This window comes from Zea mays, chromosome 5 (genome assembly GCF_902167145.1).
Source record: "Zea mays cultivar B73 chromosome 5, Zm-B73-REFERENCE-NAM-5.0, whole genome shotgun sequence".
NCBI classification, from domain to species: domain Eukaryota; kingdom Viridiplantae; phylum Streptophyta; class Magnoliopsida; order Poales; family Poaceae; genus Zea; species Zea mays.
Window position 1 is genome coordinate 65,411,366 of NC_050100.1, and position 16,204 is coordinate 65,427,569.

The window sequence follows — 16,204 nt, forward strand, 5'->3', positions numbered from 1 at the left end:
TCACATACGTTCATCACTCAACAAGTTGTGGGGAATAATGTGCATGAACTCGCTAAAGGTGGGAGCTCATGTGAAGTGTAAGGCTTACCAAAGAGGATGGTTAAAGCTGAGCATCGCTTTTAAAGTTGGTCAAAATTTAATTAGCTATTACTAAGTATAAGTAGATAACAACTAGAGTAATAATAGATCAAAATTATAATAAACCACAATGCAATGCAAATGACAAATTTAATTTAATTCCATAAATTAATCATGCGAGAGTCCTGAGCTGCTCATGACCATGAGCTCGGCAGTATACCAGGTTTACACTCGGTAGAGGTAGTACTCTTTACCCACAAGTCATGTCACCCGGTTTTCAAGGGGTCTAGAAGTCCCATTCATCTCTACCGAGGAGACGAGGCAGGGTAACACTACAAGGCCTTTACAAAGTTCCACTAGCTTCAGAAAACCCGCTACAGTTTCTAGGAAGAGCAATGCAGGAATCCCCCGTCTGACTGCCATCGCAGCAAAATCAACTCGGGAACCTCCCTACACGCCTACTCCCCTACTTCCCTTGCCCCTTTTGGGTAAGGTAGTCCTTCACTAGCTTTCCTAATTAGTCAGCCAAGGGTGCCGCATTCCACCCTTGTGGTGGCACGTGTTTCTCAAGTTAAGCTCAATATTCCAATTATCATAATGGTCTTATCATGAACAGAAATAGAACGATAATAATAAAGAATGACCATGTGTAATAGTTATCTCAACACCCAAAATCATATATAGCAATAGCAAAGACTACCCAAAAGTTCAAGGGAAACAAGGTGTAAAGATAACCAAACTAGCGTGACCTATTGGGTCCCATCAAAATTAAGTCTATGCATACCACAGTGATTAATAGAGAACATTATTGGATAAATAAATGTGATCAAGGGCACAACTTGCCTGGGACTTGAGATTCCAGGTACCAACTTGCTCTTCAAGTGACTCGTAACCTCGCGCTAGTCATAGCAATACAAACAAACAGGGTATAGGCAAAATTAACATCACACCAAACATAAGAACAAACTGCATAACAATATTCTACTCGATGCTACGAGATTGTGGGTTCGAGAATCGATAAATTCTGAGTTATGGTTGAAAAGAGATGGTTTTCGGAATATCTATGTGAATAGATATGAAGGTTATAATATATGTGGATTAACGTAAAGCATGTGAGAAAGATATTCTAAGTAAACACCTTAATTCATCTCCACCCAAGTTATATCTTTAATTAGAGAACCTATTTTAGTCAGGTTATAATTATCAACAGATTAACTTTGATCTACAAAGGTTAGAGCATAGGTTAAATGAATATCTCATTATAAAAGTCTATGATATGACACAAATATTGTAATAACTGCGTAAGAAATTTTATTATGAAGCTAACACAACTTGAACGGATAAAATCAGAGTTAAAATATGGGAATTATAAATTTTACAAGTTTCTAGACATATAAATATTATTTTTATACCTAAAATAGTTTTCAGGGGCTAAACTGCAAAACCCAGGGACCTCGACGTAAATACTTTTAACAGATTAGGATGGCGGGTTGATTAAACCAAATCTCAGGGTCTCTTTATTAAAATACCACGCAGTTGAGGACTCAGACGCGCCTGGGCCATAGGATCAAAGATCCACGGTCCATATCAAATACGTGAAGGGGTATGAGGAGGTTCTAATCCTGAACCTACAGCTCCAATCCGATGGACCCTATATATCCTCAATCTTGTTCGTGGATCTATCAATCTACGGCTCAGATCTTATGAGGATGAAACGGTACCCGAATCAATCTCGGTCGTCAACTTAGGGATCAACGGGACCCAGGATCTATTCTACGCGAGCCAATCACGGCCATCCGTGATTCAATCGACGACCCAGATCCAACTATGAATGGGGGTACCTAGCAGGTCTAATCATGGCTGTCTAAAAACAGATAAACGGTCAGGGACTTATCCCCTTCCCAGCCGATCACGACGGCCGAGCAGAGTACCCCATCGACGATAGTGTTATCGGAGTAAGGCTCTTCCCCCGCCCATGGTGAACAAGACGGACCAAAACAAGCCCCAACCAGTGCGAGGGCGAGTGCAAACTAGATAGAGAGGAACTCACAAGCTATCCGGGCCGTGATGTCGTCTGCCCACAGCTTACCGCTGATCCAAGGCGAAGCGTCCACTCCGACGAGCAATTTGTGTGCCCCCGGTGAATATTCTCATCTGGAAAGACCCCAATGGCGCGTGGTTAGCACCAGCGACTCTCCCTGACCACCCATCGGGGACTCGACGCCACCTTTCATGAATCACCCCATGGCGGTACCGGCGCACAAGGATCCCCAACGCGCCGCCCCTCTCGATATTTCGAAGATGGCTGCTGTGGTTGAGGGCCCTGGTATATATGCCTAGAGCCACATGACCCGCATAGGAACGCCAGTACAGGGATTGTCACGAGATCGGCGCGAGCAAGCGATAGATTCGGATGTATTCGGTTGGTGGAGACGGAGCTGACCGTTTGACCCCACATGGTGGTGGGAGCAGGACACACAAGCGCTAGCGGTGAAGAGGATGGCAAGTGGGGCCCGATTATCGGTGAGAGTACGGGGGAGGGTTGGCTGCTGGGCCGGTGGGAGTGGGTTTAGTGGGCCAAAAGGGGAGAACCGGCCCAGGCACAGGTAACCTTCTTTTTCTATTTAGATTTCGGATTTCAGTTTCAAATTCAAATTCAAAGAGAAGTTAACTTTCAAATTGCACAAGCAAAAACTCCATCATGGATGCTTTATTATACATTTTATTCTTCTTATATATTTTTATTTATTATCCTATTTTGTTTTGAAAATGCTTTTAAGTATGCACTTCATACACACATTTTTAGAAAATACTATTTTGGATGTATGATTAAATTAAAGGTTCGTCCAACTTCAATATTCAATACTTACTTAGTTTGGGAGACATAGAATCTTCACCATGATTATTTATTATTTTTTATCCACGTTTTGAACACCAAATTATTATCACCTCATTTGGAGAGATATACTTTATAAAGGGAGAAAATAACTATTGGAAGACATTTTATTATTTATTATTATACTTTTTAAATCACACATGCAATTTTGGGTGTTACAACGAACCACTTTCGTATTTTGGAGATAACTTTTAGCTTTGAACTTTGATAATTTTGATTATCTTAGACTTTCTGAAAAACTAATGAAAGCACTACAACTTAGAGCTAGAGTCATATCTATTTGAGTGGATCCAAAATTATGAAACGATTTCAATTCATCCACATCTTTGTTTCAACTTTGGTGACTTTACTTTTCTTTGTGCCTTTGCGTTTGAACTTCTACTTTTTTGTGCATTAGACTCTTAGCATGTCTTTCAAGCTTTCAACATGGATTCTAATATCTTGCTTGAGGTGTTGATCACTAGGACCATCATGTTTACTAAGTCCACCATACATCAATTTAAACTATACCTTGTATATTAGCAAATAACATTAGTCCAAATGGTCATATTGTTTATCAAACAAGTGTAAAAATCCATTAGGTTGATCAAGTAACACATAATCAATACCATGCATAGAAATTAAAACTCAAATACCCAATTTATTATTGTATATCTTGTTTTCCAACTAGGTTGGACGACCATATAACAACTACATTTGTATCCAGTAATCCATACATCCTACATAATAGTCGAACAAAATCAAACTGGAGCATATATGTTGTGTTTAGAAATTGAGTATGATGGTTAACACCACAATAAGGCCAACAAAAAGGGCACACTTAATTATTTCAATAATGACATTTAATGTCACAACAACCATATTAGAGTCCATGACAAACAATATAATACCAATCAATTGTTTGCTAACAACACGACAAAATCATTGATTTGTGTTGATTTATTTCCTTGTGATGATAGACAACAATGTATATATGTCACATACTATATATTATTGTATCCGCATATTAAGCATCTATCATGCTACATCTAATACCAAAAACCCTAACCCACTTTACTAGTACATATCTTGTTGTCAACTAGGTTGAGCAACCATCCAACAGGTACATGAGTCTCGACATACATCCTACAAACTATCGACAAAATAAAACTTTTGATCATACAAATGTGTCATTTAGGAATTTTGAGGATATGGTTAACACCATGATGACAAAGCAAACATAATAGGACATTTCGATATTTTGGGAATGGTATTATTAGTTGTCACGACAGGTGTATTAAATAAAGTCCATAAGAAACAATATAATACTAATCAATTATTCGACAATAAATCGACAAATCATCGATCATCGAGTTGATTCATTTCCTTCTTGTGATGGACAACAATGTGTAGACATCACATACCATGTTTCCTCATGTTGAGCATATATCCCGCTGTGTGTAATGCCAAAAGTCCCTAACCCAGCTACTACTAAGACTGATACGTTATGTGTTTGTAAAACTCTATATTAGTGTATAGATACATACCTAATACTAAAATATTCCTTTTTAACTCTTGAGTTTTATTTACATTTGTCTTATATATTTAATACCTAGTTTAATTTTGTAACTTATTTCATTTATTTACTTGTGCACATTTTATTCTATATAAATTATCTAAATTACTCTCGTTTATGTTCCAACATGTGGCTTAACACATGATTCACAGCATAGAGAGGGATCCCTTTGATTCAATACAAATTTTGAATATTCTAGAGAAAAGCAATAAAAATACTAGTTTTTGGTCGTGAATTGTTCAAATTATCAAAAATATCTTCAAGTTCATAAACCCTACAAGCCAATATGCTCATCACTCTCTATGTGCATGCATATCTGGGTTGCATTATGGATTATGGCATATGATGTGCTTATATGTACTCTAAGTTAAATTTTGACACATTTAGATATTTGTGATGGTAGAAGGATGTAATTTATACATGTCACTCTTGCTAGGTTGTCGATGCATTCCGCACTTGCCTAAATTTAGGATATCCTCTTGATATCTCCCAGTTGACCCTTCATGTTATATTAAGGCAAGGCTCAATCAAAGGAATCTACCCCCTTCTAGTGGAGATGTGAAGGATCCTATTTTAGGGCCTTGACCTCCATTCACCTACATAGAGACTGCGATGTCGTAAATCGAGGTCACTTCCTCGTCAAACAGAGGAGGTGTAGAGGAGAGCAAATAAGTGTGGCATGGGGAAGACGAGGTGACATAGACAAATCAAGGGGTCGCACCAGCTTGAGGGTGGCATGTGGCCCCTTGATGGTGTGGGTAGGTGTGTGATGGATTTTGGTGCATCATTTTGGTGTGCTTCTATGTAGATTGGATGGCACCAAAGTGGAAGAGATGGAACTATGCTCGACATTGAGCCCCAAGGCAGGCTAGGGCATATCTGTGTGATGGACTTAGGAGAGGGATCAACCATCATCAGCCCCATGCCCCCCATTTTTTCTAATAACAAAGGAAACACTATTGTGCACATATGTTTTTTGAGATTTTTAGAGATGAGAAATGGAGGTAGCCACTACTATCGATTTTACAATGTTTTTCTTATCTATAAAGTTATGTTCTATAATACTAATTTCCAAGGTGACTTCATTTGTAAACCTTCCAAGATTGTTGAGTACTTGATCAATTATTATTTCTGAAGCTTCCAAACATAGAGAATGCCTTGATAAGCTATGGTTTGTCCATGGACTTGGCTAGCTCATGTAAGACATAAGATTAACTTCATTATACTTGATTTATCTTATGTTAGCCCAAAATAAAATGCAAATCATAGTACAAATTGGACTCTATTTAATGTATACCTATGGTTAGCAACACTCATTTAAAGCAATAATAGATAGCATATTGAGTATGGAATTTGCACTTAACAAGTGCCTACAAACCACCTACTAGACGATGGAGATTAGATCTTTACAAGAGAACTCTAAGTTCCTTCTAAAGAAAGTTTTCATAAGGCCGTTGAAGGTGGGAGACTAAATGCAGGCAAAGGAGATAATCCTCTAATGGTAGTCTAAGTGACATAAAGAGAAAAAGGCATCAATATCATTCTACTTTTGGCCAACATCAGTCACAGAAGAACAAGTGTGTTGGTGTAAGGGTCATCAGTTCTTCACAAGGCAAGGCCACGTACTTGTGCACAACCTCCTATTTATCCCTGAAAGTCGCCTAGAGGGGGGAGGTGAATAGGGCGAATCTGAAATTTATAAACTTAAGCACAACTACAAGCCGGGTTAGCGTTAGAAATATAAACGAGTCCAAGAGAGAGGGCGAAAAACAAATCGTGAGCAAATAAAGAGTGAGACATGATGATTTGTTTTACGGAGGTTCGGTTCTTGCAAACCTACTCCTCGTCGAGGTGGTCACAAAGACCGGGTCTCTTTCAACCCTTTCCCTCTCTCAAACGGTCACTTAGACCGAGTGAGCTTCTCTTCTCAATCAAATGGGACACAAAGTCCCCGCAAGGACCACCACACAATTGGTGTCTCTTGCCTCGGTTCCATTTGAGTTGATCACAAGAAAGAATGAGAAAAGGAAGCAATCCAAGCGCAAGAGCTCACATGAACACAAGTCACTCTCTCACTAGTCACTATTTGATTTTAAATGAACTAAGGACTTGGGAGAGGATTTGATCTATTTTGTGTGTCTTGTATTGAATGCTATAGCTCTTGTAAGGTGTAGGAAGTTGGAAAAACTTGGATGCAATGAATGGTGGGTGGTTGGGGGTATTTATAGCCCCAACCACCAAACTAGCCGTTTGGTGGAGGCTGTTGTCGCATGGCGCACCGGACACTGTCCGGTGCGCCTTCCACGTCACCTGGCCGTTGGATTCTGACCGTTGGAGCTTCTGTCTTCTGGGGCACCGGACAGTCCGATGGTGCACCGGACAGGCACTGTTCACTGTCCGGTGTGCCATCAGTCTCTGCTCTGACTCTGGCGCGCACTGTAGCGCATTCAATGCGTTCTGTAGACGACCGTTAGCGCGAAGTAGCCGTTGCTCCGCTGGCACACCGAACATTCCGGTGAATTATAGCGGAGCGGCCTCCAGAATTCCCGAAGGTGAGCAGTTCGGAGTTGGAGTCCCTGGTGCACCGGACACTGTCCGTTGGCACACCGGACAGTCCGGTGCACCAGACCAGGGCACACTTCAGCTGACTTTTGCTCTCTTTATTTGAATCCTTTTTCGGTCTTTTTATTGGTTTGTTGTGAACCTTTGGCACCTGTAGAACTCATAATCTAGAGCAAACTAGTTAGTTCAATTATTTGTGTTGGGCAATTCAACCACCAAAATCAATTAGGGAAAGGTGTAAGCCTATTTCCCTTTCAATCTCCCCCTTTTTGGTGATTGATGCCAACACAAACCAAAGCAAATATAGAAGTGCATAATTGAACTAGTTTGCATAATGTAAGTGCAAAGGATACTAAGAATTGAACCAATAATTTCTCATAAGATGCACATGGATTGATTTCTTTATTTTTAACATTTTGGACCACACTTGCACCACATGTTTTGTTTTTGCAAATTCTTTTCAAAGTCCTTTTGCAAATAGTCAAAGGTAAATGAATAAGATTTTGAGAAGCATTTTCAAGATTTGAAATTTTCTCCCCCTGTTTCAAATGCTTTTCCTTTGACTAAACAAAACTCCCCCTCAATAAAATCCTCCTCTTAGTGTTCAAGAGGGTTTTGGATATTAGTTTTGAAAAGGTTGTACCAATTTGAAATTTTATCAAGAATAAGACACCGATTGAAAAATCATCAATTTTCAAAATCTTTTCTTAACTCAAGTTTTAGAAAATTGGTGGTGGTGCGGTCCTTTTGCTTTGGGCTAATACTTTCTCCCCCTTTGGCATGAATCGCCAAAAACGGATACTTGAGTGAAATATAAGCTCTTTTACTTTCTCTCCCTATGGTAAATAACATAAGAGTGAAGATTATACCAAAGTTGGAGAGTTGTGCGGAGCGACGGCGAAGGATGAGTAATTTGATGGAGTGGAGTGGAAGCCTTTGTCTTCGCCGACGACTCCAATTCCCTTTCAATCTATGACTTGGTTTGAAATACACTTGAAAACACATTAGTCATAGCATATAAAAGAGATATGAACAAAGGTATATTAATGAGCTATGTGTGCAAAACATCAAAAGAAATTCCGAGAATCAAGAATATTTAGCTCATGCCTAAGTTTGTTAAATGTTTGTTCATCTAGTGGCTTGGTAAAGATATTGGCTAATTGTTCTTTGGTGTTAATATATGCAATCTCGGTATCCCCTTTTTGTTGGTGATCCCTTAAGAAATGATACCGAATGGCTATGTGTTTAGTGCAGCTATGTTCAACGGTATTATCCGCCATGCAGATTGCACTCTCATTATCACATAGAAGAGGAACTTTGGTTAATTTGTAACCATAGTCCCTAAGGGTTTGCCTCATCCAAAGCAATTGCGCGCAACAATGGCCTGCGGCAATATACTCGGCTTTGGCGGTAGAAAGAGCTACGGAATTTTGCTTCTTTGAAGCCCAAGACATCAGAGACCTTCCCAAGAACTGGCAAGTCCCCGATGTGCTCTTTCTATTAATTTTACACCCTGCCCAATCGGCATCCGAATAACTAATTAAATCAAATGTGGATCCCCTAGGGTACCAAAGCCCAAACTTAGGAGTATAAACTAAATATCTCAAGATTCGTTTTACGGCCCTAAGGTGAGCTTCCTTAGGATCGGCTTGGAATCTTGCACACATGCATACGGAAAGCATAATGTCCAGTCGAGATGCACATAAATAGAGTAAAGAACCTATCATCGACCGGTATACCTTTTGATCTACGGATTTACCTCCCGTGTCGAGGTCGAGATGCCCATTGGTTCCCATGGGTGTCTTGATGGGCTTGGCATCCTTCATCCCAAACTTATTTAGAATGTCTTGAATATACTTCGTTTGGCTAATGAAGGTGCCCTCTTGGAGTTGCTTTACTTGAAATCCTAAGAAGTACTTCAACTCCCCCATCATTGACATCTCGAATTTTTGTGTCATGATCCTACTAAACTCTTCACATGTAGATTCGTTAGTAGACCCAAATATAATATCATCAACATAAATTTGGCATACAAACAAATCATTTTCAAGTGTTTTGGTAAAGAGTGTAGGATCGACTTTTCCGACTTTGAAGCCATTAGTAATAAGAAAATCTCTTAGGCATTCATACCATGCTCTTGGGGCTTGCTTGAGCCCATAAAGCGCCTTAGAGAGTTTATATACATAGTTAGGGTACTCACTATCTTCAAAGCCGGGAGGTTGCTCAACATAGACCTCTTCCTTGATTGGTCCGTTGAGGAAGGCACTTTTCATGTCCATTTGATAAAGCTTGAAGCCATGGTAAGTAGCATAGGCAAGTAAAATGTGAATTGACTCAAGCCTAGCTACGGGTGCATAGGTTTCACCGAAATCCAAACCTTCGACTTGTGAATATCCCTTGGCCACAAGTCGGGCTTTGTTCCTTATCACCACACCATGCTCATCTTGTTTGTTGCGGAAGACCCACTTGGTTCCTACAACATTTTGATTAGGACGTGGAACCAAATGTCATACCTCATTCCTAGTGAAGTTGTTGAGCTCCTCTTCCATTGCCACCACCCAATCTAAATCTTGAAGTGCTTCCTCTACCTTGTGTGGCTCAATAGAGGAAACAAAAGAGTAATGTTCACATAAATGAGCAACACGAGATCGAGTAGTTACCCCCTTTTGAATATCACCGAGGATGGTGTTCACGGGGTGATCTCGCTGAATTGCTTGGTGGACTCTTGGGTGTGGCGGTCTTGGAACTTGTTCATCTTCCTCATCTTGATCACGGGCATCTCCCCCTTGATCATTGCTCTCCTCTTGAGGTGGCTCAACTTCTTGATCATCTCCTTCATCATCTTGAGCCTCATCCTCATCTTGAGTTGGTGGAGATGCTTGCATTGAGGAAGATGGTTGATCTTGTGCATTTGGAGACTCTTCGGATTCCTTAGGACACACATCCCCAATGGACATGTTCCTTAGCGTGATGCATGGAGCCTCTTCATCATCTAGCTCATCAAGATCAACTTGCTCTACTTGAGAGCCGTTAGTCTCATCAAACACAATATCACAAGAAACTTCAACTAGTCCAGAGGACTTGTTAAAGACTCTATATGCCCTTGTGTTTGAATCATATCCTAGTAAAAAGCCTTCTACAGCCTTAGGAGCAAATTTAGATTTTCTATCTCTTTTAACAAGAATAAAGCATTTGCTACCAAAGACTCTAAAATATGAAACATTGGGCTTTTTACCGGTTAGGAGTTCATAAGATGTCTTCTTGAGGATTCGGTGTAGATACAACCGGTTGATGGCGTAGCAGGCGGTGTTGACCGCCTCGGCCCAAAACTGATCCAAAGTCTTGTATTCATCAAGCATGGTCCTTGCCATGTCCAATAGAGTTCTATTCTTCCTCTCCACTACACCATTTTGTTGTGGCATGTAGGGAGAAGAGAACTCATGCTTGATGCCCTCCTCCTCAAGGAAGCCTTCGATTTGTGAGTTTTTGAACTCCGTCCCGTTATCGCTTCTTATCTTTTTGATCCTTAAGTCGAACTCATTTTGACCCGTCTCAATAATCCCTTTAAGGTCTCTTGGGTATGAGATTTTTCCTGCAAAAAGAACACCCAAGTGAAGCGAGAATAATCATCCACAATAACTAGACAGTACTTACTCCTGCTGATGCTTATGTAAGCAATCGGGCTGAATAGATCCATGTGTAGGAGCTCGAGTGGCCTATCAGTCGTCATAGTGTTCTTGTGTGGATGATGAGCACCAACTTGCTTCCCTGCCTGACATGCGCTACAAACCCTGTCTTTCTCAAAATGAACATTTGTTAGTCCCAAAATGTGTTCTCCCTTTAGAAGCTTGTGAAGATTCTTCATTCCAACATGTGCTAGTCGGCGATGCCAGAGCCAGCCCATGTTAGTCTTAGCAATTAAGCAAGTGTCGAGTTCAACTCTATCAAAATCTACTAAGTATAGCTGACCCTCTAACACTCCCTTAAATGCTACTGAATCATCACTTCTTCTAAAGACAGTAACACCTATATCCGTAAAAAGACAGTTGTAACCCATTTTACATAATTGCGAAACTGAAAGCAAGTTGTAATCTAAAGAATCTATAAGAAAAACATTGGAAATGGAATGGTCAGGTGATATAGCAATTTTACCCAATCCTTTGACCAAACCTTGATTTCCATCCCCGAATGTGATAGCTCGTTGGGGATCTTGGTTTTTCTCGTACGAGGAGAACATCTTCTTCTCCCCTGTCATGTGGTTTGTGCACCCGCTATCGATGATTAACTTGAGCCCCCGGATGCATAAACCTACAAAACAAGTTTAGTTCTTGATTTTAGGTACCCAAACGGTTTTGGGTCCTTTGACATTAGATACAAGAACTTTGGGTACCCAAACACAAGTCTTTGATCCCTTGTGCTTGCCCCCAACATACTTGGCAACTACTTTGCCGGATTTGTTAGTCAAAACATAAGAAGCACCGAAAGTTTTAAATGAAATGTTAGAATCATTTGATGCAATAGGAGTTTTCTTCTTAGGCAATTTAGCACGGGTTGATTGCCTAGAGCTAGATGTCTCACCCTTATACATAAAAGCATGATTAGGGCCAGAGTGAGACTTCCTAGAGAGAATTCTCCTAATTTTGTGCTCGGGATAACCGACAGGGTACAAAATGTAACCCTCATTATCCTGAGGCATGGGAGCCTTGCCCTTAACAAAGTTAGACAATCTTTTAGGAGGGGCATTAAGTTTGACATTGTCTCCCTTTTGGAAGCCAATGCCATCCTTGATGCCAGGGCGTCTCCCACTATAGAGCATGCTTCTAGCAAACTTAAATTTTTCATTTTCTAAGTCATGCTCATTAATTTTGGTGTTAAGTTGAGCTATGTGATCATTTTGTTTCTTAATTAAAGCTAGGTGATCATGAATAGCATCAACATTAATGTCTCTACATCTAGTGCAAATAGAAACATGCTCAACGATAGATGTAGAGGGTTTGCAAGATTTTAGTTCTACAATCTTAGCGTGTAAAATGTCATTTTCACTTCTAAGATTGGAAATGGAAGCATTGCAATCATCTATGTCTTTAGCCTTAGCAATTAATTTTTCATTTTCAATCCTAAGGCTAGCAAGTGAATCATTCATTTTTTCAATCTTAGCAAGCAAATTAGCATTGTCATTTTTAAGATTGGAAATTGAATCATCACATACATTTAAATCAACCTTAGCAATTAAACTAGCATTCTTATTTCTAAGGTTGGTAATAACATCATGGCAAGTGCTTACCTCACTAGATAGTTTTTCACACTTTTCTACTTCTAGAGCATAAGCATTCTTAACCTTAACATGCTTCTTATTTTCCTTAATTAGGAAGTCCTCTTGGGAGTCCAAGAGTTCATCCTTCTCATGAATAACACTAATTAATTCATTTAATTTTTATTTTTGTTGCATGTTTAGGTTGGCAAAAAGGGTGCGCAAATTATCCTCCTCATCACTAGAATTATCTTCATCACTAGAGGATGCATATTTAGTGGAGGATCTTGATTTTACCTTCTTCCTTTTTCCGTCCTTTGCCATGAGGCACTTGTGGCCGACGTTGGGGAAGAGGAGTCCTTTGGTGACGGCGATGTTGGCGGTGTCCTCGTCGGAGGAGGAATCGGTGGAGCTCTCGTCGGAGTTCCATTCGCGGCACACATGGGCATCGCCGCCCTTCTTCTTATAGTATCTCTTCTTTTCTCTCCTCTTTCCCTTCTTGTCATCGCCCCTGTCACTATCACTTGACAATGGACATTTTGCAATAAAATGACCGGGCTTACCACACTTGTAGCATACTTTCTTGGAGCGGGATTTGTAGTCCTTCCCCCCTCCTTTGCTTGAGGATTTGGCGGAAGCTTTTGATGATGAGCGCCATCTCCTCATTGTCGAGCTTGGAGGGGTCAATGGGGAGTCTACTTGATGTAGACTCTTCCTTCTTCTCCTCTGTTGCCTTGAATGCGACCGGTTGTGCTTCGGGCGTGGAGGGGCCATCTTGCTCGATGATTTTCTTTGAGCCTTTGATCATCAACTCAAAGCTCACAAGTTTTCCTATTACTTCCTCGGGAGACAATAGTGTATATCTAGGATCACCACGTATTAATTGAACTTGCGTAGGGTTAAGAAAAATAAGTGATCTAAGAATAACCTTGACCATTTCATGGTCATCCCATTTTTTGCTCCCGAGGTTGCGCACTTGGTTCACCAAGGTCTTGAGCCGGTTGTACATCTCTTGTGGCTCTTCTCCTTGGCGAAGCCTGAAGCGACCGAGCTCCCCCTCGATCGTCTCCCGCTTGGTGATTTTGGTCACCTCGTCTCCTTCGTGCGCGGTCTTGAGTACGTCCCAAATCTCTTTGGCGCTCTTCAACCCTTGCACCTTGTTATACTCCTCTCGACTTAGAGAGGTGAGGAGTATAGTGGTGGCTTGGGAGTTGAAGTGCACGATTTGGGCCACCTCATCTTCATCATAATCTTCATGCCCTACGGATGGTACCTGTACACCAAACTCAACAACATCCCATATGCTTTTGTGGAGTGAGGTTAGGTGATATCTCATCATATCACTCCACCTAGAATAATCTTCACCGTTAAATGTCGGTGGTTTGCCTAATGGGACGGAAAGTAATGGAGTATGCTTATGAATGCGGGGATAGCGTAGGGGGATCTTACTATACTTCTTGCGCTCTTGGCGCTTAGAAGTGACAGACGCGGCGTCGGATCCGGATGTAGAGGGCGAGGAAGAGTCGGTCTCGTAGTAGACCACTTTCTTCATTTTCTTCTTCTTTTTGCCACTCTTGTGCGATCGAATGCGTGAAGGAGATCCATCCTTCTTCTTGTTGGTGGACTCCCTCGATGGAGCCTTCCTGTGGCTTGTAGCGGTCTTCTCACCGCCGATCACCATCTTCTTGGCGTGATCTCCCGACATCACTTCGAGCGGTTAAGCTCTAATGAAGCACCGGGCTCCGATACCAATTGAAAGTCGCCTAGAGGGGGGGTGAATAGGGCGAATCTAAAATTTATAAACTTAAGCAGAACTACAAGCCGGGTTAGCGTTAGAAATATAAACGAGTCCGAGAGAGTGGGCGAAAAACAAATCGTGAGCAAATAAAGAGTGAGACACGATGATTTGTTTTACCGAGGTTCGGTTCTTGCAAACCTACTCCCCGTTGAGGTGGTCACAAAGACCGGGTCTCTTTCAACTCTTTCCCTCTCTCAAACGGTCACTTAGACCGAGTGAGCTTCTCTTCTCAATCAAATGGGACACAAAGTCCCCGCAAGGACCACCACACAATTGGTGTCTCTTGCCTCGGTTACAATTGAGTTGATCACAAGAAAGAATGAGAAAAAGAAGCAATCCAAGCGCAAGAGCTCAAATGAACACAAGTCACTCTCTCACTAGTCAGTATTTGATTTTGAATGAACTAAGGACTTGGGAGAGGATTTGATCTATTTTGTGTGTCTTGTATTGAATGCTATAGCTCTTGTAAGGTGTAGGAAGTTGGAAAACTTGGATGCAATGAGTGGTGGGTGGTTGGGGGTATTTATAGCCCCAACCACCAAACTAGCCGTTTGGTGGAGGCTGCTGTCGCATGGCACACCGGACACTGTCCGGTGCGCCTGCCACGTCACCTGGCCGTTGGATTCTGACCATTGGAGCTTCTGTCTTCTGGGGCACCGGACAGTCCGGTGGTGCACCGGACAGGCACTGTTCACTGTCCGGTGCGCCATCAGTCTCTGCTCTGACTCTGGCGCGCACTGTAGCGCATTCAATGCGTTCTGCAGACGACCGTTGGCGCGAAATAGTCGTTGCTCCGCTGGCACACCGGACACTATCCGGTACTACACCGGACAGTCCGGTGAATTATAGCGGAGCGGCCTCCAGAATTCCCGAAGGTGAGCAGTCCGGAGTTGGAGTCCCTGGTGCACCGGACACTGTCCGGTGGCACACCGGACAGTCCGGTGCGCTAGACCAGGGCACACTTCGGCTGACTTTTGCTCTCTTTATTTGAATCCTTTTTCAGTCTTTTTATTGGTTTGTTGTGAACCTTTGGCACCTGTAGAACTCATAATCTAGAGCAAACTAGTTAGTCCAATTATTTGTGTTGGGCAATTCAACCACCAAAATCAATTAGGGAAAGGTGTAAGCCTATTTCCCTTTCAATCCCTCCATCATGGCTTTTCTCATGTTGGGGCTTGACATGATGGGACCACTTGCAAAAGCACTAGGAAGCTTTGATCTATATCTTTGTCACCATCGACAAGTTCATAAAGTGGATAGAGTACAAACGACTAGTCAAGTTCAATGCAACTAAGGCAATTGAGTTTCTACAAGAGAACATGCATCGATCTAGCAATTCCTAATCGTGTTTTCACCAATTTGGGTTCACCCTTCACCAGTGCTAAGCTCAAGGAGTGGAATCAAAAATTGTGTATTGGTATACATTACCCATTGGTAACCCACTCACAAGCGAATTGACAGGAGGTGCGTGCCAACGAATTGTTACTCCAAGGACTCAATCCAAGGTTATACGAACCTTTCAAGAAGTACAATGGCAAATGGACGCAAGAGTTATCAAAGGTTGTCTGGGGGCTATAACTTAACAAGGTAGGGCAATAGGCTAATCAAACTTCTTCCTGATCATATATTTGACTTAATTTAGAACTCTCTAGGGATCAAGCGGTATAACAAAGACAAAGAAGATTCTACTCAATAGCTAGAAATCGGTACTCTAGAATAACTTAGGATCACAACTCTCTTTTAAATGAATATGTACATGCAAGGACTTTGACAATATCAAAACAAAAATATTGAAGCTCAAATCACCTAAAGACATTGATTTGGGTACCATGTCATATCTAGAACACCACATGCTTGCACAAAAAGTCAAGCCCGTGGAAAGGCCTACATAGTATCTAGGGTCACTATATTCGAATCCCATAGGATCACCACAAAAGATGTGGCATAGGTCCCTAAGTTGTAGAACATTAAGCATCTTCAGAAGTTTTATTCTTGAAATCTTTAGCCAGATGTCTAGTAGACTAGCTTAATAATTGTAAGATCTTTATTCTTCTAGTTATGTAA